The sequence below is a fragment of the Vicia villosa genome, linkage group LG5, assembly GCF_029867415.1.
Source record: "Vicia villosa cultivar HV-30 ecotype Madison, WI linkage group LG5, Vvil1.0, whole genome shotgun sequence".
In the NCBI taxonomy this organism is placed as follows: domain Eukaryota; kingdom Viridiplantae; phylum Streptophyta; class Magnoliopsida; order Fabales; family Fabaceae; genus Vicia; species Vicia villosa.
Genome location: NC_081184.1, coordinates 61,167,328 through 61,190,925, shown reverse-complemented (window position 1 = coordinate 61,190,925; position 23,598 = coordinate 61,167,328). Strand labels below are relative to the sequence as shown.

The 23,598-nt window shown below is 28.0% G+C and overlaps 2 long non-coding RNA genes across 4 annotated transcripts; both read right to left on the bottom strand.

Moving 5' to 3' along the window:
* Positions 1 to 828: 828 nt before the first annotated feature.
* Positions 829 to 7,574, bottom strand: LOC131601694 (uncharacterized). Of its 3 annotated transcripts, XR_009283795.1 has the most exons (6): positions 7,173 to 7,574; positions 5,768 to 5,860; positions 4,792 to 4,902; positions 3,392 to 3,484; positions 2,416 to 2,526; positions 829 to 1,899 (listed from the first exon to the last, which is right to left on the bottom strand). It is a non-coding gene; the product is annotated as an uncharacterized LOC131601694 (long non-coding RNA). The 3 variants fall into 3 exon arrangements; XR_009283796.1 differs by having other exon boundaries at positions 830 to 2,523; positions 7,173 to 7,571; XR_009283794.1 differs by having other exon boundaries at positions 831 to 2,526; positions 7,173 to 7,570.
* A 5,701-nt stretch (positions 7,575 to 13,275) lies between these two features.
* LOC131606670 (uncharacterized) lies at positions 13,276 to 15,071 on the bottom strand. The gene is made up of 3 exons (XR_009284962.1): positions 14,680 to 15,071; positions 13,765 to 14,396; positions 13,276 to 13,623 (listed from the first exon to the last, which is right to left on the bottom strand). It is a non-coding gene; the product is annotated as an uncharacterized LOC131606670 (long non-coding RNA).
* Between the last annotated feature and the right edge of the window lie 8,527 nt (positions 15,072 to 23,598).

The window sequence follows — 23,598 nt, the reverse complement described above, 5'->3', positions numbered from 1 at the left end:
TATAAAATATTTACAAATTTAGGAAGGATGCATAACTAAAGAGATAGTGTCAAGAAAAATAAGGCCGAATGCCTTAAGTCCAAAAATTAAACCGAAAAAGATTATAATTAACTAATTAAAATATAAAAAAAAAATTGAGAAACGAAACAAACCGAACAGCAAAGGGGCAGCACTCTGTTCCTGGGTGTTTCAATGTCCTTCAAAATTTCCGTTGGCCTATCAACTCGTGACACTTGGCGCAGAGAACAAATAACAAAACAAAACAATCCAAAACTAATGTACACTAGTACTTAGACCCGTGCCTCGCACGGGTTAAAAATTTTCTAAGTAAAAATAATATTTTAATAACTCTTATAATTTAAATTTTTTATTTAAATTAAGATTACTATTGTATAGATAAAATGTCATTGTTATTAATAGTATACATAAAAAAATTAAATTAATTAATTTTTTTTTTTGCAAATTATAAAACAATTTCAACATCAAAAATTTATTACTTCTAATATTCAACATATTTTTAAATATTTGGTTATAAAATCATTTATAGGAAAATGTGAATAAAAATTATTGTTTTTAATTTTGTGTCATAAAAAATGAAAACGCGTCATTTGGCCAAAATTTATTTTCTAAAGTTGATCAACATTATTAAAAATAGTAATAATAATATTAAAAATATTAATTTGAAAAATATAATAAATATTGAAATTAATAATGAAATATTTAAATATCCAAATATAATTGTACAATGTCAAAATAATATTTTAATAACTCTTATAATTTAAATTTTTTATTTAAATTAAGATTACTATTGTATAGATAAAATGTCATTGTTATTAATAGTATACATAAAAAAATTAAATTAACTAATTTTTTTTTTTTGCAAATTATAAAACAATTTCAACATCAAAAATTTATTACTTCTAATATTCAACATATTTTTAAATATTTGGTTATAAAATCATTTATAGGAAAATGTGAATAAAAATTATTGTTTTTAATTTTGTGTCATAAAAAATGAAAACGCGTCTTTTGGCCAAAATTTATTTTCTAAAGTTGATCAACATTATAAAAAATAGTAATAATAATATTAAAAATATTAATTTGAAAAATATAATAAATATTGAAATTAATAATGAAATATTTAAATATCCAAATATAATTGTACAATGTCAATTCATTACTTAATTTAGAGTTAAATGTAGAATATATAAAAATATAATTGTGATGTAATTAAGACTATTTAAATCTGATAATTTTATATCAATTATTTTGAATCAGAAGAAAGAAAATATCCTTATAATTACCATATTTAAAATTGCAAATATTTTAAAACTGTTACATTTATTATTGGTTTATTTTATTTTATTAAAAAACAAATTTAATATACTATTTGGCTTTATTCACGTATACTGCTTTTTTTATGCTTCAAACTCTAAATAGAAACTTTCTTTAAAATCGGAAGATATCAAACATAAATGTTCAAAATTCTACTTAAATAAAAAAAAAACACCGATTTTTTTAAAATTTGAAACATATATAAATAGTTTCTCATAATACTGTAATTTTACCATAATTTCAAAATTTAATATTAGTCTTAGTAGGAATAGAAGTATAAATATTAAATTATAAATTTAAATTAAAAATAACTAATTAAGATATAAAATATTAATTCAACGATTTGATTATAATTTCCAAGCACTATAGAAAAACACATAACTCATAAGCTGGCTGCATAGCAAAATACGAGGCAAAATGATACCATATTAGTGTTATAGGGAATTGAGGCAAAATGACACTATTGGTGGATAAAATTGTCCTCTACTGTTAAATGCATGATATGGAATACCTAAAATTGCAATCAAACTAACACCAGCTAATGTCTTCAGCCTCATCACGTTCCTTTACAACAAACACACAACAATCATTATATTTAATCAACTTTTGAAAACATTATTAATCAAAAATTAAAAAAATGCAATCATTACGTTCTACACATATATTCTTGCTTCTCCCAAGTTGATTATTCTGTTTAATAATTAACACTAATAAATAGAGTAGAACTGCCAAGTATGAAGCAAACAAATTCAGTTTGGCCAAAATTAAGAACTATCAAGAAAATAAAAAAGCAGAGAAAGCCATTTACTTCACAATTAAATCTGATCTAAGCATAGACATGTAACATGCTATCACACACAACAATATAAACAACCAGATAAATAATCATAAAAAGCGAATATGTATGCTAATTACTCATGACATGAATAACATAACTCCACCAACAATGAATCAAGTGCCTAAACACATTTAAAATTTACAATAGGCAGATATGGATAAAATAGTTCAAATATGCAACCTGAAAAATGTTTTCAAAGAGACATTAAAGATCATGTAAGCTATATTCACTAAACAACTGACCTTTAATTTCTATGTTTTAATACTGCAGCTATTCTTTGAAATAATTGATTGCTTTCTAGAACATCATGCCGATGCGGTTGCTTCACTGGTACTACTTGCTTCCCTAAACTACTAATGAATAAAGAAAAAAAGGAAAATGTTATTATGATTACAAAAAACTTATATTTAGATATGATTTTGTTTTAATATATAAGTGTCATTCCTTTTCCAGTCTGCTTCCACTTGTATATACAACTTATAATGAATCAATTTCTCTACATGACTTTTTAACTAAGAGAACATAGTTATGATTATGAAGCAAAATTGGACTGGTTGTAGTACATCCTGTTGATTAGTGTTGCTGCAGCATCTCATGTTTTGTCACCAAGAATAAAATTGTACATACTCTAAATTCTTTTGCAACAAACAAACAAAATCTTAAAAAGAACAATCAAAATCAAATTAGTGATATATTTATCTTCATTCGGAGAAAATTAACAATCACATGCTAATAATTTTTCTATGATGCTTCCACTATTGAAAGTTTGTTGGGAGTTCACTCAAAAATTTAGTGAAAGTTCATGGTGGAATTTGATCAATCACATAGTAGGCATTTATGCAACTATATTAAAGAAACAAACCACTAAAATAGGAATGGAGAAATATAACTTATTATAGAAGATGATGAAGAAACCCTAAAATATATCATCAATATAACAAATCTCCAACCTATTTTTTCTTATTTTCACATGAGTTCAATCAAGGAAGATTAGCATCACATATCAATGGCAGCAGCAAAACATTATCAGAGAATTGGCAGATGACTAACTGTTTGACCAATAACTTATTTGAGTTATACATAGTAGATATCAGAAAAAAATAAACTCAAACTCATAGTCATATTGAAATGAAGAAATATCAAAATATATATGAGTTTGATAACATCTCTAAAATTTAAAGCACCACTTTCATATAACTAAAAAAAATAAGGACAGACCTTATTTGGATCAACAACGTCAAGATACAGGACATGTGAAACACTGATATTTGCCATATCATCATCAAATGCTCCACCATGATAGATTATTCTCTAAATGCGAAAACAGATTATTAATAGTCAAAAAACTAAACAAAAACTGAGACTAAGAGAGAACGGTTTATTCACTAAATAGAAGCTTGAAGGAAGGTGAAGAGCGAACGGTTGAAGAGGGAAACAAATAGTGTGTTATAAAGTGAGACTAAGAGAGAAACATGGTGTGTTTAAAAAAGAGAGAATTTTGGTGGCTGGAGTGCATTGTGTGTTGTGATAATTAAATACAAAACTTTGTAAATAGAATTTGTCTCTTGGTTTCTTCACGTATTACATGGAGAGTAGATTCCAAAAAAAATGAGAAAAGTGAAGCGTTTGATTTAAAGAATGAAAGAGAAGATAAAGCAGGCAGATTTAAGGGATTTTGTTCGATGAGCCTTTTGAGTAAAGAGGTGGTGGGTAATTAAGCCCTATTAATAATAATAATAATAATAATAATAATAATAATAATAATAATAATAATAATAATAATATTGATTTGAAACTGAATTGATTGAGCTTTTCATTTACATAATTTACATGGTATAAAAATTTAATAATAATGATAATAATGTATAGATGTCTCCACTAACATAACATAACGTTTATAAATAAAATATTTTTTTTACTTAATAATGTATTTGTTTTGAAGCTTTATTATATCGCAATCATTTTGTAAAAAATACAATGTTCAATCGTATTATTAGATGATGTAAATTATTTAACTACTTAATTTTAGGATAAACTAAAAATAAAATAAGTTTAAAATATATAAGTATAATAAAATAAATAAATAATTGAAATAAAAAAGGAATACATAATGACTTTTTAAAGGAAAGAAATAATATGGTTGAGATAAAATAGGAAATACATAGCAACTAATTCGATATCTCTTTCCAATAATTTTTTTTAATTAGATTTATACTCTTTCCAATAAATGTTTTGAATCAGCTAGATCATCAATAATAAATAATAATAAATAATAGTTAGAAATTAGTGAAATAATTAATTAAATAAGAATATAATAATTAAAGTTAATTATAGTAAAATTACTATTAATAGCAAGTTTTTAAAAGGTAAGACTTCTAAGAAGATGACACTTGGCAAACTTGCCAAAGAACTCATCTTGCTTTTTTATATTGTATGATATGTATGCTAATTACTCATGACATGAATAACATAACTCCACCAACAATGAATCAAGTGCCTAAACACATTTAAAATTTACAATAGGCAGATATGGATAAAATAGTTCAAATATGCAACCTGAAAAATGTTTTCAAAGAGACATTAAAGATCATGTAAGCTATATTCACTAAACAACTGACCTTTAATTTCTATGTTTTAATACTGCAGCTATTCTTTGAAATAATTGATTGCTTTCTAGAACATCATGCCGATGCGGTTGCTTCACTGGTACTACTTGCTTCCCTAAACTACTAATGAATAAAGAAAAAAAGGAAAATGTTATTATGATTACAAAAAACTTATATTTAGATATGATTTTGTTTTAATATATAAGTGTCATTCCTTTTCCAGTCTGCTTCCACTTGTATATACAACTTATAATGAATCAATTTCTCTACATGACTTTTTAACTAAGAGAACATAGTTATGATTATGAAGCAAAATTGGACTGGTTGTAGTACATCCTGTTGATTAGTGTTGCTGCAGCATCTCATGTTTTGTCACCAAGAATAAAATTGTACATACTCTAAATTCTTTTGCAACAAACAAACAAAATCTTAAAAAGAACAATCAAAATCAAATTAGTGATATATTTATCTTCATTCGGAGAAAATTAACAATCACATGCTAATAATTTTTCTATGATGCTTCCACTATTGAAAGTTTGTTGGGAGTTCACTCAAAAATTTAGTGAAAGTTCATGGTGGAATTTGATCAATCACATAGTAGGCATTTATGCAACTATATTAAAGAAACAAACCACTAAAATAGGAATGGAGAAATATAACTTATTATAGAAGATGATGAAGAAACCCTAAAATATATCATCAATATAACAAATCTCCAACCTATTTTTTCTTATTTTCACATGAGTTCAATCAAGGAAGATTAGCATCACATATCAATGGCAGCAGCAAAACATTATCAGAGAATTGGCAGATGACTAACTGTTTGACCAATAACTTATTTGAGTTATACATAGTAGATATCAGAAAAAAATAAACTCAAACTCATAGTCATATTGAAATGAAGAAATATCAAAATATATATGAGTTTGATAACATCTCTAAAATTTAAAGCACCACTTTCATATAACTAAAAAAAATAAGGACAGACCTTATTTGGATCAACAACGTCAAGATACAGGACATGTGAAACACTGATATTTGCCATATCATCATCAAATGCTCCACCATGATAGATTATTCTCTAAATGCGAAAACAGATTATTAATAGTCAAAAAACTAAACAAAAACTGAGACTAAGAGAGAACGGTTTATTCACTAAATAGAAGCTTGAAGGAAGGTGAAGAGCGAACGGTTGAAGAGGGAAACAAATAGTGTGTTATAAAGTGAGACTAAGAGAGAAACATGGTGTGTTTAAAAAAGAGAGAATTTTGGTGGCTGGAGTGCATTGTGTGTTGTGATAATTAAATACAAAACTTTGTAAATAGAATTTGTCTCTTGGTTTCTTCACGTATTACATGGAGAGTAGATTCCAAAAAAAATGAGAAAAGTGAAGCGTTTGATTTAAAGAATGAAAGAGAAGATAAAGCAGGCAGATTTAAGGGATTTTGTTCGATGAGCCTTTTGAGTAAAGAGGTGGTGGGTAATTAAGCCCTATTAATAATAATAATAATAATAATAATAATAATAATAATAATAATAATAATAATAATATTGATTTGAAACTGAATTGATTGAGCTTTTCATTTACATAATTTACATGGTATAAAAATTTAATAATAATGATAATAATGTATAGATGTCTCCACTAACATAACATAACGTTTATAAATAAAATATTTTTTTTACTTAATAATGTATTTGTTTTGAAGCTTTATTATATCGCAATCATTTTGTAAAAAATACAATGTTCAATCGTATTATTAGATGATGTAAATTATTTAACTACTTAATTTTAGGATAAACTAAAAATAAAATAAGTTTAAAATATATAAGTATAATAAAATAAATAAATAATTGAAATAAAAAAGGAATACATAATGACTTTTTAAAGGAAAGAAATAATATGGTTGAGATAAAATAGGAAATACATAGCAACTAATTCGATATCTCTTTCCAATAATTTTTTTTAATTAGATTTATACTCTTTCCAATAAATGTTTTGAATCAGCTAGATCATCAATAATAAATAATAATAAATAATAGTTAGAAATTAGTGAAATAATTAATTAAATAAGAATATAATAATTAAAGTTAATTATAGTAAAATTACTATTAATAGCAAGTTTTTAAAAGGTAAGACTTCTAAGAAGATGACACTTGGCAAACTTGCCAAAGAACTCATCTTGCTTTTTTATATTGTATGATGTGATATCTGAAAAAAAAAAAAAAAAAAAAAAGAAAAATACAACAAAAGAAAACACCATCTCTTTCTTCCCCTATTGATAAGTTCTTGTTCCTATTCTTTCAAACAGATCCGCCCAAAATCTCCATTGACATGACACTGTTAATTCACTAGATGGAAAAGAAAGCAAAATAAAGGAAAGAAATCAAACCTGCGCGAAAGGGTACGCCGTCGATTTGTTGTTGCTTTGAGTTCGGTGGTGACAATAAGGATTCGCGGAGCTTCACGCGGTGGTGGTCGCTTGTGGAAGGGAGCGGCTTGGAAGCATGGTTGCCGGAGGCTACGGCGGTGATTTGCGGCGGAGTCGAAGTTTCGGTTTCCAAATTCACTTCTTCCTCTTTATGTTAGAGCGTGGATGATTTTTGGTTTACCAATTTTTGTGTGTGTAAAATGGCCTCCCCTTTCTGTCAATTTCCCCTTGTTTTTACAGTGAAGGTTTTAGGTTTTGAATTTATTGTGATTAATGTGAATTAGGAAGGATTTGATGGTTGTATCACTTTTTAGAGAAGCTTTGAGGCTAAATTTGTGTATTTTTTATTCTTTGACTGTTTTGTTTTAATTATGAACAAGCGAGATACCCTGCTATCGCACGGGGCCGTTTGGGTTTAATGTTATCTGGATAAAATCTATCTTATAAAGTTATTCCGTATATATTTAAACAATAAACATTTTAATTGGATGACTATCGGAAAAAAAATAAACATTTAGTATATTAAATAAAATATAATGAATAAAATATATATATATATATATATATATATATATATATATATATATATATATATATATATATATATTTTGTTTAAAATTATAAGTTTAACGTGTATGAATTTGGTCATTAAAAATAACGCATATAAGAATTATAATAATTGATAAATAAATAAAATAGATAGTTTTGTTATGGAAAAAAATAATTAAAAATAATAATTGGAAGATACTCTTTCTAATTAAATGCAAATTTACTATCAACATCTTTTACGATTAAACATAATAATTGGAAAATTTTAAAATTAAACTAATGTATTATCTAATTGTAAGATTTTAATTAGTAAACACAATAATTGAAAATATAAATACGTTCATATCTACCCGTGAATCCAGATTAGTTAACAAACCTCAGTTAATTTTTCTATCATAATTGTCTCATGTTCTTTTATAAAAAACAAATATTTATAAAATTTTATAGCATAAATGATAACATTTTATAAAAAAAAAACATTAACATTTTTTGATAAATTATTATTTTTATATAATTTACTATATTTAAATAATACTTTTAATTATATTTAGTAAATTACTATAATTTTAAAAAGGAAAATAAATGTAATAATAACAACCTCGTAAATTTTGAATACTAAAATTAAAATTATATTTAAAAAATTAAATGCTTAAACATTAAAGTAAAATTTTGAACATCAATTTCAGAATACAAAATTTATAAATTTATTATGTATAATGCGTTTTTAAGTTATAAATATAGAAATAAATGATGAATAAAAAGTTATAAATATGGATTAAAAAGGTATGTAGAGATTAAAAAATTAAAATAGAAATCTATGTTAAATTAATTCGAAAATAAAAAATTATGAAAATTTTATAATCTACATTTTATTCTCATTTATACAAATGATTGTATAAATAGATAAATTTATTACTTTCATAAAATTATTTGTAACTTTTACCCGTTTATAAAAAACAATTATAGCTTATTCAGTTTATAAAATTAATTATATTAATAAATTTTTATCTTTTATCATTATTTTTCATGATTACCATTTATCATATGACCATTATTATTGTAGTTATCATTTAACTACCTTTAAGATTTTAGAAAAATTAAAAATTTGAATTCAAAGTCCACTTTTCATCTCCCGTACGACTTTTTTAAATTAGTTACATTGAGCACTAAAAATTTAGTTTTAATAGTTATCATAAATTGCATTTTTATTGTTAATATTAATTGTATGATGAATAAAATAAATAACTTAAAAATATTAATTCCACCAATATAACTTCAAAAAAATCTAAAACTCAACTTTAATATTGAAATAAAATTAAAAATACATTTTTTCCCTTATTTAAAAAGAATGTCGTTTTAAAAAAATTGGATAAACAATATACATTAAAAAATAAAGTAACAGTTACTTTTAATTTATGATAAAATAATATTTTAACTTCTATATTATAAAAAATTTAGTTTAAAATTTTTATTTTGTTTTAGTATTTTTATAATTTAGAAGATTAAAAAATGTTAAATTTTATAATTTAATATTTGAATGTGGGCACCAACTATAATTTATAAATTGGTTCACTAATTGAGGCCAAACTTTTTAAAATAGATGGTAATGTTTTTAATTTAAACGTGTTTCATATTTTTATTAATTTTCTCATAAAAATCCTCACATTAAAAAAATATATTTTATTTCAAAAAGAGAATCTCTAATTTTAAATTTGTATAAATGATTAAAAAAAACTAATTTGTAGTATTAAAAACCTAAGGACCAATATATGTTATAAAAATATCACATTAAAATAAATAAGTAATAAATTGTAATTACAATATTAAATGATATTTTAACCTTTATCATAGATGTTATAATTTAATTGCATTTAAGATCTAAACTATTAAAAAGAGTGAAGACCCATTTTGGTCCCTCACAAATATTACACGAGTCAAATTAGTCCCTCAAAAAAAATTGACCCAACTTAATCTCTTACAAAATTTAACCGGATCATATTAGTCCTTCTGCTAATATTTTTCTCAAATCGGTTTTTTTTCTAGTTTTAAACCGTGACTGAACTGCCACGTTGGATTTTATTTATTTTTCATTTTTTAAATACTAAATTGATTTTTATTTTTAATTTCATTTTTAAACAATTATAAATTAATAATATAAAAAAGCCAAAATTGTTTCTTATAAGGAGTTGAACTCAGGTCCACGTGTTAATCTTAAACAATTCTAAATTTAAAATAAAAAATACAAAATTTGTATCAATATGGTCTCGAACCTAAGTCTCTTTAGATTAAATGACAGTTTAATACAATAGAAATTGATTTGTCTATTTGTAAATGATAGTCACTTTACTAACAATAGAAATTGATTTGTCTAGTTGTTATTGATAGTCACTTTACTAACCGTAGAAATTGATTTGTCTAGTTGTAAATGATAATCACTTTATTAACAATAGAAATTGATTTATCTAGTTGTAAATGATAATCATTTTACTAACAATAGAAATTGATTTGTCTTGTTGTAGATAATAGTTCTTTACTAACAATAGAAATTGATTTTTCTAGTTGTAAATGATAGTCACTTTATTAACGATGGAAATTGATTTGTCTAGTTGTAAAGTGAAAATCATTTAACTTGAAGGGACTTGAATTTGAGACCTCATAGGTAAAAATTTGAATTTGTTAATATTAGTAGAAATCATGGAAATTACTTGTTTAAAAATTACTTTATAAGAAATAATTTTGGCTTTTTTGATATTATTCATTGATAACTGTTTAAAAATGAAATTAAAAATAAAAATTAATTTAGTATTTAAAAAAAAAAAATCTAACGTGTCAGAACCGGTTTAGAAGTAGAAAAAACCGATTTGAGAAAAATATTAGCAGCAAGGACTAATATGATCCGGTTAAATTTTGTAAGGGATTAAGTTGGGTCAATTTTTTTGTGAGGGACTAATTTGACTCGTGTAATATTTGTGAGGGACCAAAATGGGTCTTCACTCTAAAACTTAAAAAACTACATTGAAAATTTGCATTTATTAAATGATAATTGGACCATTATTATATTATTAATTATTGGAATTTGCATTGAAAATTAAGTGAATTATTCATCAATATGGTAACTTATTTCCGTTTATAAAAATAATTATATCAACAATAGACTTTTTCCAATTTATAAAAATATTTGTAACTTATTTTCGTTTATTAATATAATTGTATCAACATTAGTATTTTCTGTTTTATAAAAATATTTATAACTTATTTCTGTTTATAAAAAAAATTAATATTAAAAATTATTAAAGGATTTTCATTAATTTTTTAAAAAATATTTATTCTTCATACAAAAATATGTTGTGGCTTTTAGTTGATTATTAACAAAGAAATAAATAAAATAATAATAAATGTATATATAAATATATAAATAAAAATAACATTGTCAAATTGAGATCAGGTAAACAAAATCATTACATTAACTCATTATTTAATTATATTTTTTGTATTTATTAAATTTCAACTTATTAATTAATAACTAATTCTTATTTATCATGAATACAAAGTTTAAAAAAATAATTGATAAATGATAAAACATAGAAAACCACTGATACGCACGTATAAAAACATGTTAAATGTGTAAATTTTGGAATACAAAACATATAAATTTATTATGTATATTACTTTTATAAATTTAAAAACAAATGATGAATAAAAAGTGGCAAATATTGATTAAAAATGTATGTATAGATTATGAAAAAAATACAAAATCCTTTTATGGCACAAATTTATTCAATAATTATATCCTGTAATTATAAATTATTTTATGGCATTTTATGGCATAAATTTATTCTATAATTATATCATGTAACTAGTAATTTCATCCCGTGCGATGCACGGGACAAATTCTAAAAACCTTTTGCATGCTATAATTTTTTAAATGATTTTTGTTGATTAAATAGTTGAAGTACATAGAAATTAGTGGTGGAGTAATTAATATTAAATACTAATTATTATTAATATATTAATATTTGTTGAAAAGAGAGAAGAAAATAATGTGCTTAAAAGTTGTTTAGGCAGGATTTTACTTAAAATTTGGCGCTTAAATGTGTATTCTATTTTAATATATTAAGGATTATAAAACAAATTAATTATAATTACTAAAGAAGATTTTATGGATAAATTGTCATAATAGGTCTTCTATAATATATATGGAAGAAACTGATTTAAAATAGATGGTAATGTTTTTAATTAAAATGTGTTTTATATTCTTATTAATTTTCTCATAAAAATCAAAAACTTAATAAATTTTAATTATAATTAAATATTAATTTGACAATTATTATTGTAGTTATCATTTAATTGCGTTTAAGATATAAAAAAATTAAAAACTGAAATTAAAACCTAAAAAAATGCATTGAAATGAGTGAGAATTTGAATTTGAATTTAAAAATAAGTTGACTATTAATAAATATGGTAATTTATATTTATTATTGTTGCAAAAATGATATAATATTAATAATTTTATAAAACTTTAGTGATATACATTTTTTTCTATTTTAAAGTAAATAATCTTTAATATTTTTATAGGTATTTAGAAATAGAGTATGTAATATTACGAATTATAAATTAGCTTTTGCATTTTCACAAAATAATTTTTTTTAAAAGTTTAAAATAAATAAAAAAATTATATTTAAAGTGATAACATTTTAAAATATATTTTTAGTTAAGATGTTTTAAGCATATCTACAAATACAAAAGAACAAAATAAATAAATCAAAGATTGCTTTTATAAAACAATTATTTATAAGAGTTCCATTCTCACTTTATAGCATTTTAGATTTATTTACATTTTGTCACTTTCTAGAATTTTATTTAAATTTACTTTCCATTTTAATATTTTACATAACTCTAGATTATTAGAATTTTTTTCACTTTTTAGGATTTGATTTTATTAATTTTAGATTTATATTTTAATAGTACCATTATAAGCATTGTTAGAAAAACACTAAAAAAATATAAATTCAGACGCGTCATTATGCTTTTCATAAATTTGTTGGTTCGAACCTCATTATCATTATTATCTTGCCATGGTATCTGGTAGAAAATAAACATTCTAAGTAATAAAATCATATCTTCATCAATCAAATTTCAAACCTTCCAAAAATCAAATTTCTCAATCACAAGCAATCTCTACATTCATTGTTGATTTAAGCTGTAATATTTCCTTTCCAAAATTTGATCCCAAGAATGAGTTGAATCAAATATGATCAAATCTTCAAAAACTAAATCAAATCTCAAAACCATCTCTTTATTATTCATTTGCCAACTATGTTAAGGATTGAAATTACAAAAAAAATAGTGGACCAAATACATCAAGCTGAGAGGCTGTTAAGATTTTGATTCCAATCAAACAAAATCATTTCAGAATAAATTAATCAATCAACATTTAGACCTGTAAATTTTTTCTATAAAAAGGATTTGGAATTATCAATAGGAGAGGATAAAATTAATTGAAAAATATACACTCTAAAACAAAATAAACCTTATTCAAACCTCACCATCCCACCTTCAAAGTAACATAAACTTCACAGCCTGTCTCTACAAACATAACCTGTTACACTAAACTCATCATGATCCCTTCAAAAACACACTGCATATCGTTTACAATATAATAATTACATTTCTCAAGAATATTCCTCCTCCATATTTCATAATCCCTACATAATTTCGTCAACACTTGGTGGACATACTTGAAATAGTCTGTGTGTGCTGTTCCTTCAAAAAGTCATCTGCTTTCTTTAAAGAGTTCCGAAAATGTGCCGAACACCAACCATCACCAGCAGAATCGAAACAACCATAATCAACACATTTTTTACTGAAATCATACACATAATTTTCATGTGAATACTTGAGAGTATAACAAAAAATTGTGCAGACATGAAAATAATTTGAGAAACGGAAACAAATTTACAATTTGAAACAAATCAATTGTAAGAAGAATAAAACAAAATCTTACCTTTTGAACTTTATTTGATACTCTTCTGACTGAGAAGCAGAGAAATTGGGAGTTAGGGTTCAAGAACATGCTCTTAAGACAATAGTGATGGATTCAAATCCTTTGCATTAAGGTAAGCTTGTTAGAATGAAATGAAAATGTCATAAGAAACTACACGTCTTGAGCGAACTTGCAGCATAGAAATAACCAAATTTCAATACCTCAAACCATGCAATTCAACATATAAATCAGCTACACGTCTTGAGCGAACTTGCAGCATAGAAAACATATTGATCAGAATGATATAATTGAGCAGCAGGATTATAAGAAAACATAATAATCTGTAGTATGTCCTAATATGATTTGATAAGAAAATGGCGAAAAACTGTTTTGAGAAAAACTAACTTCTCACACTCACTGGATCCTTCAACTATCTTCCAACATGCAAAATCAAATCAAACCAAATTCAACCATACTCACATTCAGTTCAATTTAGTCAAAATCATGTCGAGTAAAAACAGGGCATACACATTACCTTAAACCATTCGAAGCAAACTTCAGCCCTGCATCGCTGCCTGTAATTGAATCTACACCAAAAAAACGTAGATAGTCCAAGTCGAGCTTATGAGTCCAAATATACATTCAAACCGGACCTGCACAAGTAATAAAACTAAATCCGTATCAGCTCGAAAACCCTAAATGAAGAGTACTTTGTGGAGAAAATATATGAAAGCGAAAATGCAAAGCCAAATCATGTCATCTCAACTCTTCGATTCCTTGGTGAATGAGGTCTGGTAATCTTCAATCCCTAACTAACAAAAGTTACAACTCAAAAAGAAGAATGAAAGAGTTATGAGTTTACGTCAACATCAAGATATTCGAGAACAATAGCTAAGTAAACAGGAGCATCGATACCAACATATTGAGCATATCTACCTTTCTTAAAGTAACAACCAATTTTTCTGACGGGAAATTGAAGTCCGGATCTGACGGATCTGGTCATAGCTTTCTTCGTTGGTCCTCCTCCTTTACTTCCCCTAAGACGCGCTTTCTCAAACTTCATACTCTTCCTTCTTCATCTTCCTGTTCTCACAAATAGATTCTGTCATTTTATTAAAAACAAATGAGTCAAAGAAAATACTTGAGAAAGCAACATAAAACAAAAATTAAAACCATTATTATTCAGATCTGAAAAATTAAACCAACAATAGTGGTTCCAATCATTAAATAAAATGGGGATTTGAGACCCTTCTTTTCAAGCATATCATTTCTTCTATGGAGGAAACAGTCTGAACAAACAAAATCTGTGAAAAAAGGAAAATGATGAAGGAAAATGAAATCTGGAGGGATGAAGAAGTGAATGAGGGAAAACATAAAGAGGGAGAAGAAAAAGAGAGACGTGAGAAAGAGAAAGAAAAATTGTTATTAGTGACACTACATATGTAATTGTTTGGTATAAATAAAGTTGGGATAATGATAGCAATAACTTAGGTAATGACAAAAAATTTGAAAAACGTGTGGGAAGTTGTGTGTATGTCTTTGAATACTGTGTGAAACAGTTTTTCACGCTAATATTTATTGGTCTGCAGAGTAATGAGTGTTTTTTGCCCCAAAACCTTGATTACTTTGTGGGATAATGGATGTAATTAAAATAAATTAAAAAGGTATTAAAAAAGCAACAAAAAATATTATCTTGACATGTTAGCAAATTTTGAATTACAATCAACCATGTTTCAGTATTTAACAAAAAGACTAAGCCCCCCTTAATTTTTAGATTAGTTTAAGTTAAACTCAGTTTGGGTAAACTTGGTAATTCCAGATACTTTAACTTTTATATATTGTTAATAGATTATTGTGAAAGATTTGGGACGGTTTTTGGATGAGGTATTGAATCTTTGAGCATCTTAAATGGTGCAACTTACATTTGAGTTCTTTATGGAACCCACTAAGCCACATCATATTAAAAGAATTTATTTAATTTTAATAAAAATCTGATATGGGTCCCACAACTTTATCTCATAACTTCATTTGATTGGGTACTACAATTTTTTAGTTGTTGCATTGCAATGCAGCTCTATTATGACATGTCAAATTTTTTAAATATTTAATTATTAAATTAATGGTACAGGTGGAGAACTCAATTGAAGAAACTACCATTGGAGATAGTCTTAGATTTAAGCTTGCAGAACACGTGATATCCAGATATGGTCTTTGGGATCTTTTTGATTTTTTTTTGGTTTTTTATAATAATAAAAATGCTAATAAAGACTTGATAATGATATGATATGGTAATAACTAGAAAATAAACTAAGCCTAAAAATAGTTCTAATCTAAAACTAGTAATAATTATAAAAACCTAGTAACAAAAGATAATTCTAAGTTCAGACTTAATGGTAAAAAAAAATTATGATAATCCTAGTGATAACAAAATATGATAATAATTAAAGAAAGTAAAATTAAGATAAAAATATGAGAAAATAAGAAAGAGAAAAAAAACTAGAAAAATAGAAGAAAAGGCCAAAATAAAATAAAAAAAAGAGAAAAGTGGGGTTCAAACTCAGGACCTTATATTTGCAAGCCTTATTTCCTTACCAATTGTACTGTCTCATTTATTCAAAATAAAAATGCACTGGAAAGCATATGAAAGTCAAGCAAATATTTGTTATTTAAAAATATAAATAATTTAGAGTGAATTATTATATACTTTTAAATAAGCAGAATAAGCCACTGTTAAAATGTTAGTAAAATTAAATCAAAAAATCAAAACCAAAGTTAACAAAATATTTTAAATGTTAGAAATAAGACGGACAAATTTGGGGTATAACAATGAAGAACTTCAGGAAGTTTTTCATCTCCATGGAAATTTTTCAAAATCATGACAGAGAGAAAGTACAAACAAGAAGGAATTAAGAGGAAAGAGCATTGAAAAGATAAAGAACAAAATAGAACTTTAATAGAGAAAGGAAGACGTGACAGACTCACTGAAAGATTTTAAAATTGACACCTCATTAAATGAAAACTTGAGAACCAAGACAAATGACGACTCTCAAAAACAGATGATGAAGAGACAAAGCTCAAAGAGGATAAAGCGTGTTAAGGCCTTTTCATTTCCAAGATGATAACGTACTAAAACTAATGTATGTAATAAATGAGATAAATGAGTTTTAGCAAGATTCTTGGTCAAGATGTAATGATGATTGTAAATTGTTTTTAATGTCAGGAAGACGTAAAGATTTCTGACTCTAAGATACTCAAAATAAAGATATATAATAGAGATAGAGTTTAGAAATTATTACTAGTCAACGCTTCCCTTTTTGAAAAAGCTTGATTTCTTTAATTATGAGAGCTTGAACTTCTGCCTTCCCGATTTAAAGCCATGCTTGCAGCTTCTTCTTCTTTAGAGTCTGGTCCAATCTTTCTTCTATTTGCTGACTCTTTATCGTGGATACTCCTTCAGAGACTTTAAATCTTGATCTTGACAATTTCTTTACAGACTTCTGATGATAATTCCTTTAAGTGATTTTGAACTCCATATCTTTCGATAGTTGAATGGAGTATGCGATCTTCGTTGAATCTATCTTCCCAAGATAGCATCTGACAGCTTGAACCAAAAGATGTTGTCTTCAATAGAGTTTACAGCAACCAGAGTTTTTCTCTTCCTGAATCTCTCTATACAGTTAAGTGTTTGATTAAAAAATCAATGTAGAGCCGGAGCTCTGATACCAATTGAAGGTGGAGAAAAACACAAGAAAGGGGGAGGTTGAATTGAGTTTTCAATAATTTCCCTTTCTTTAAAACTCTTGCGCGGAAGCTTAAGAGGTTGCTATATATCATAACCTTATCACTCTTTATTTATCAGAAGCTTAATGTTTCTCAGAAGCATTTTGCCTTCTTCAAAATATAAGACTTCTTGTAGCTTCTGATAGTTGACAAGGTAATTGACAGAAGTAAATTAAGACCAGATATATCCTGGTTCACTTGAGAAATTCTCAAGCTAATCCAGTCCACCCTTTTGAGGTGATTTCGCCTTGAACTCAAGGTCTTAATCCACTATAAACAAATTGATTACAATTGAACGAGCAACTGCCAGTGACTAACCTTACACATACACCCTGTGACTAACTACGATGCACGGGCAACAATCGGTGACTAACAACCTTGCACGGGAAACTGGCGGTGACTGACATCCAATGACATGTTCAATATTTGAGTTAACAGATATAACATTCACTAACATCCGCACAAGCAACTGCTTGTGACTAATACTCTTGCATAGACAACCCCTGTGACTAACACCTACACAAGAAACCGCTAGTGACTAACCAACAATGACATGTTCAATGATCTGATCTACAAATATAACATTCATTGATCCCTTTATACTTTTGACCTTCACTCGATCTTTTAAGAGGATTTCCCATAATGACCGCAACCATTGTATTCTTGAGCTTTTGACCTTCACTCGGTCTAATAACCTTTGATTAGAGTTTGCTTACAATATAATGCTTCTACACAAGCTGGATGTAAAGACTAAATTAAGAACATATTGTTTAACACATTTTCGAGCAACAACTCATGTGTTAGGACAATTTACATGAAGAAACCTAGATCTAAAACATAATACGAGAAACAACTCTTGTGTTCATTACATTGTTCTTAAAAGATGTATATAATAGGAAGTTGGGTAGCATCTTGTAGTGGTCTTCTTCTTCATCTTCTTTGTTGAGCAATTTCTGAGCAAAAACTCCTTCGTTCTTCTGATTTCTACCAAGATATATGTGATGATAGTTGATGAACATCATGTAAAATCTTCTTCTTCTGATCAGCTCTTGCATATCAACTTAGAATTAGCAACAGTTAAATTGCCAAGTAGAATTTTGATTGGTGTGTGCTTCAGCTTCTCTTTTTGGCATATGCTTCTTAACATCAGCTTGTGAGCATAGTCATTTTCTTCATCAGTTTGTTCATGTTAATTTGTGTTGGTTGAGTTCCATTTCAAACCAAATCACAATTAACAACTGCTACGACAACAGTCGTTATAACAGTATGAGCATCCACTGTGATATGAACAACATAGGAGTTGCCAATGTCGTCACACTTTGTTGGATGATTTGATCTTCTTTTATAACTTTCAAAAGAGACGTTGAAGGATAAGAAGGTCTTTTGTCTTCCAACGACTTGTTCCTAACGGATAGAATCGAGTATTACTACGGATAATACTTTCCTTTGTCTAGTAGCTTGATACGTTGTAGGTTGGTGGGAGATAGCTTCTGAGAATTAGTATATGTACTAGATTATAGTGGAATATGTGATGGACTGTTGTACTATTTTCTTCTTGACTAAGTTCTTTGACCTTATCCTCAATTGATGTACTTCTGGTTCTGAAGTAGTAAGCTTGGAGGAGATCAACTTGTCTTCATCTTCCTGATAATGATTCTGATGTGTAGTTTAGAAACTACTTTGATGTGAAGTGTAGAATCATTATCTTGTGAGAGTCAGAGTCTCGTTTATCAAAATTGACAGCAACACTTTTTCTGATAAACGATACTTAACTTCTGATCTGGAGTTATCTTGTAATGATGTAGCTTGTCCAGATTTATTTCAGAATCCTTAAGAATTAGAACATTGTTTTCCAGAGATGTAGATAACAACCAATCTGAGAACAAGTTCTTTCATTATTGGACGCACTTTTGATTCTTGGATATTTATATATGATCTTCTTGCTTGATTAGCTCGGTTCTGATCTTTAGTACATCCTTGAGTCTGATCTTTGAATTCTCGACTTGACCTTTGATGTATCTAATCTTGTATTCAGAATCTTTGACTTTGTCTTCAGAATTAGAAGCAACAGCTTTTCTAATGAACAAATCTCAGCTTCTGATTTTGGCTTGAAAGCTCGACCTTGCATGCTGATTTCTAAACTTGGAGCAATGATTTTGATTTTGACTCCTTCTGATTACTTGTGACTTCTGAAGCAGCAGCTTGTTAAGAAGCGCACAGTAACTCTTACTTTGATGAATATTCAGCAGAAAATAGTATTTCTGAGTGGCCTAGTTTGTTTCTGATGATTCTTTTCTGACAGCAATACAAAATCTCCTTGAACATAATACCTGCACACTCAAGAAAACTATTAGAGACTAAATTGTTACATACAAAATATATGTGTTGCTATCGTTGCGCTTTATTGATGCTAGGCCGTTTACCAGATCTCTTGGTGTACGCATGCACCATTCTTTTTCCCTCGATCTTTTCTTTCCCCAGTAACATGATATCGCTGTTAAGAAACTCTTATTTCCCACAGTGTGACGGCTTGGTTATTGAGAGAGATTCGCTCCTCTTGTCTACGACCTGATTTACCTCTCAAGAGAGGTCTTAATCCACTTTAATCAAACTTGATTACATCTGCACGATCCTCCATCGTGACTAACAACCTGCACAACCAACTGTTGTGACTAACCTTGCACAAGCTACATGCTCGTGACTAACCCCTAGATGACTGAACCATTCAGTGATCTCAGCGAGATATAACGTTCACCAATCTAGTAACCCTGCACAAGCCAACTGCTCGTGACTAACTGCATTGGACTGTTCAGTGATCTGATTATCAGATATAACATCCGTTGACTCCTGGACTTCTAACCTTAACTTGGTCTCCAAGAGAATTTCCATAATGAACCCCATCATTGTCTTCTCAAACTTCTGACCTTTACTTAGTCGCTCAAGGCATCATCTCCAAATTAAATTGGTTTCAATGCGGTGCTTCTTAATAAGCAAATATTCTAGTTACAAACTGTATGACAAGTAATCACTTTTAAGTGAATAATCATTGGAGTCTTCTTGCTTGCATCTTCTGATGAGATCCATCGCTTGGTATAAGTTAGGAGAGTAAGAATATTAGCTTCAGTTGTTGAGAGCTTCTTCGGGTTGATCTTCAACTTTAATTCTTCTTCGAAGACAGATTGTGAACAGAGTATCTATTCAAAGTTGCATTCTATTTCAGTCTTCTATTCTTCTCTTCAAGCAGATTAAGAACAACAATTCTTATTCAAGTTTGCTTCTTGTTTTGGTCTTATATTCTTCTCTTCAAGCAGATTAAGAACAATAGTTCTTATTCAAGTTTGCTTCTTATTTTGGTCTTCTATTCTTCTCTTCAAGCAGATTAAGAACAATAGTTCTTATTCAAGTTTGCTTCTTGTTTTTGTCTTCTATTCTTCTCTTCAAGCAGATTAAGAATAACAGTTCTTATTCAAGTTTGCTGCATGTTTTGGTCTTTTATTCTTCTCTTCAAGTAGATTAAGAACAACAGTTCTTATTCAAGTTTGCTTCTTGTTTTGGTCTTCTATTCTTCTCTTCAAGAAGATTAAGAACAATAGTTCTTATTCAAGTTTGCTTCTTATTTTGGTCTTCTATTCTTCTCTTCAAGCAGATTAAGACAGTTGTTTTATAGTTTCTGCAAAGACAGTGTTTTCATATAGATTCTGCTTCTTAATCATTTTTTAGTTTTGAGCACTACATCTTCTTGAACCACACCATTTTCCACAATGAATCTTTCTTCTATTTGTACTCTTTATATTGTATCAGTTATCTTGATCTTTGGAGAGCACATTAAATGCTTGCGTGTTGCTCTCTTACTTTTGTTTTCTCCAACGAGCTGCATGTGGGTTACTTTCTTCAATCAACATCGGAAGTTGTTCCATTTAAGTGTTGTAGGTGTATGGCTAATGATTATGTTTTTAACGGCTTTTTCACTTGATTCTGAATGTAGTTATCTTTTTTTTGTTTGTAGACCGAGGTTGTATCTTCTGTTCAGCTTTGTATTTTAACTTTTATGGTAGGTGTATTCTTTCATGATCTTCTGCATTCACCTTTAGAACTTGTGATGATCTTCTGCTGATCTTCATGTATTATTTTCTGATACTGTTATTGTGAATGTTGTATACGGCTCTCAACATAATATCTTCACATTTCAATGAAGTCATTAGTAATAAAATTGTTATCCATAAAATGTATGCTTGTTATCATCAAAACCAGATTCTGAACATAGATTCTCAATCTTGTTCTAACAATCTCCCCCTTTTTGATGATGACAAAAACCATGTATTTTGATGGAATAATTTTATGAGATGACAATGATTAAGCAAGTATATTTCATCCCTTTTTATATGTTCAATCAATCCACTTATATTTCATCCCTTTTTGATTTAATTAGTTGACTCCTCTTGTCTCATCATCCAGGATTTGAATTCTCTGTTGGTTGCTTCCTGCTTGGCTAGACATTTTCTGACTTCTGCATTTTCCTTCTTGAGTTTATTTAGTGTTTCAAGCATCTTGTCAGTTTTGTCATTTGCAACACTTGTAAGCACAGAGGAAACTGATTTGCATTTACTCTCCAGGTTGATATTCTTCCTTCAAAAATGTCTTCAGACACTTCAGATGGAATTTGCTTTATCAAGGCTAAGGAATTTGTTTGATTATCATCAATATCCATGTGCTCAGAAGATGTAGAACCGAGAGTGTTGCTGATAACTAGTGGAGGTTTTAGTGCCCAGAGATCCATCACAAGAGTGATGACAACATTCAGATACTCAAAAAATTTCTCATTAGCATGAGTGCGTCATACTTCTTTGAATTTAAGAGACTCAGAGTTGAATCTCCTTCTGAATGTATCCTAGAGGGCTTCGAGGCCACTAGACTTCCATTTGCGGCACAGTCAGCTTTTAATCTTGCAATCTATCCCTGCATATCAGTTTCAAAAATCTTGAATAATATATCAACATTTGTTGGGAGGGGTTCATTATGATGATGTTCTTGGGAAAGTTTTGGATTTGGTTCAGATGTCATTTATGGTTCAGGTTCACTAGATTGATCTTGTTGTTGGTTTGGGAAATGCTCTTGTTCTGGTTGTTCAGTTTCTGGTTCAGCAAACTGTTCAATTTGAAGTTCAGTGGTTTTGGTTGGATGAGATTCTGGAGTTGAAGTTTCTGAGATTATTTAGGTGAGTTTGCAGTGTGAACAAGTGAATTTTGTGGCGAGGGTGAGGCTGAGATGATTTGAACTTCAGGAGAGAATGAGCTGACAAAGTCATTTGGAAAAGAAAGAGGTGAAACAGTTTTGGTTAAGTGTGGTGGTGTTTGTGTGATTGATTCAGCAAGGGTGTTGTATGTCGGAACATTGAGTAATACTGTTGCTAAAGGGCTAGTAATCCCAGGAATGTTCCATGATCCTTTATACCACTCATAAGGTTTTACAATTTGGCTCATAGGTTGAGGTCTGATTTCAGATGATTCTGAACAGACATTTTCAACACGTACTGGTGGATCATTTCCTGAAAATGGTGAGGCTTCTGGCTCGGAAAAAGCTGTGGATACAATTTCTTTTGGTGGTGGATTTTTAGGTGAGTTCAGATTTGTTTGTGAGGGAGTAGTGACAGGATTTTCTTGCTGGATTTCTGGTGAAGTGATTTTTGTTTGGGTTGCAACAGTTTGTGTGGGCGAGGATTCTTTTTTAATGGAAAATTTGAATATCTTTTACTTTTGTATTTTCTAGAATGTTGGGAATGGTTAGAGGAGCAAAGGTCCGAGTTTCTTGTTGTTGGTTGGCAGCAAAGGTTTCTGTTGGCTTTGATGATCCAGTTGATTTTGAAACAAAATTGTCAATGTCTGACAGCAACTGTTCTATGTTTTGATTTTCCGGAGGACTAGTGGGATTGATTTCTACTAAAGGTATAACAGGAGATTTTGAGGATTGGTGGACAGGGGATTCAGTGGTGTGAGGCTTAAGTAAGACAATTGTTTCAACATTATCAGAATTAGAAGCAGAGATGAAAGTAGAAGGATTACCTGAGCCATTTTTCTT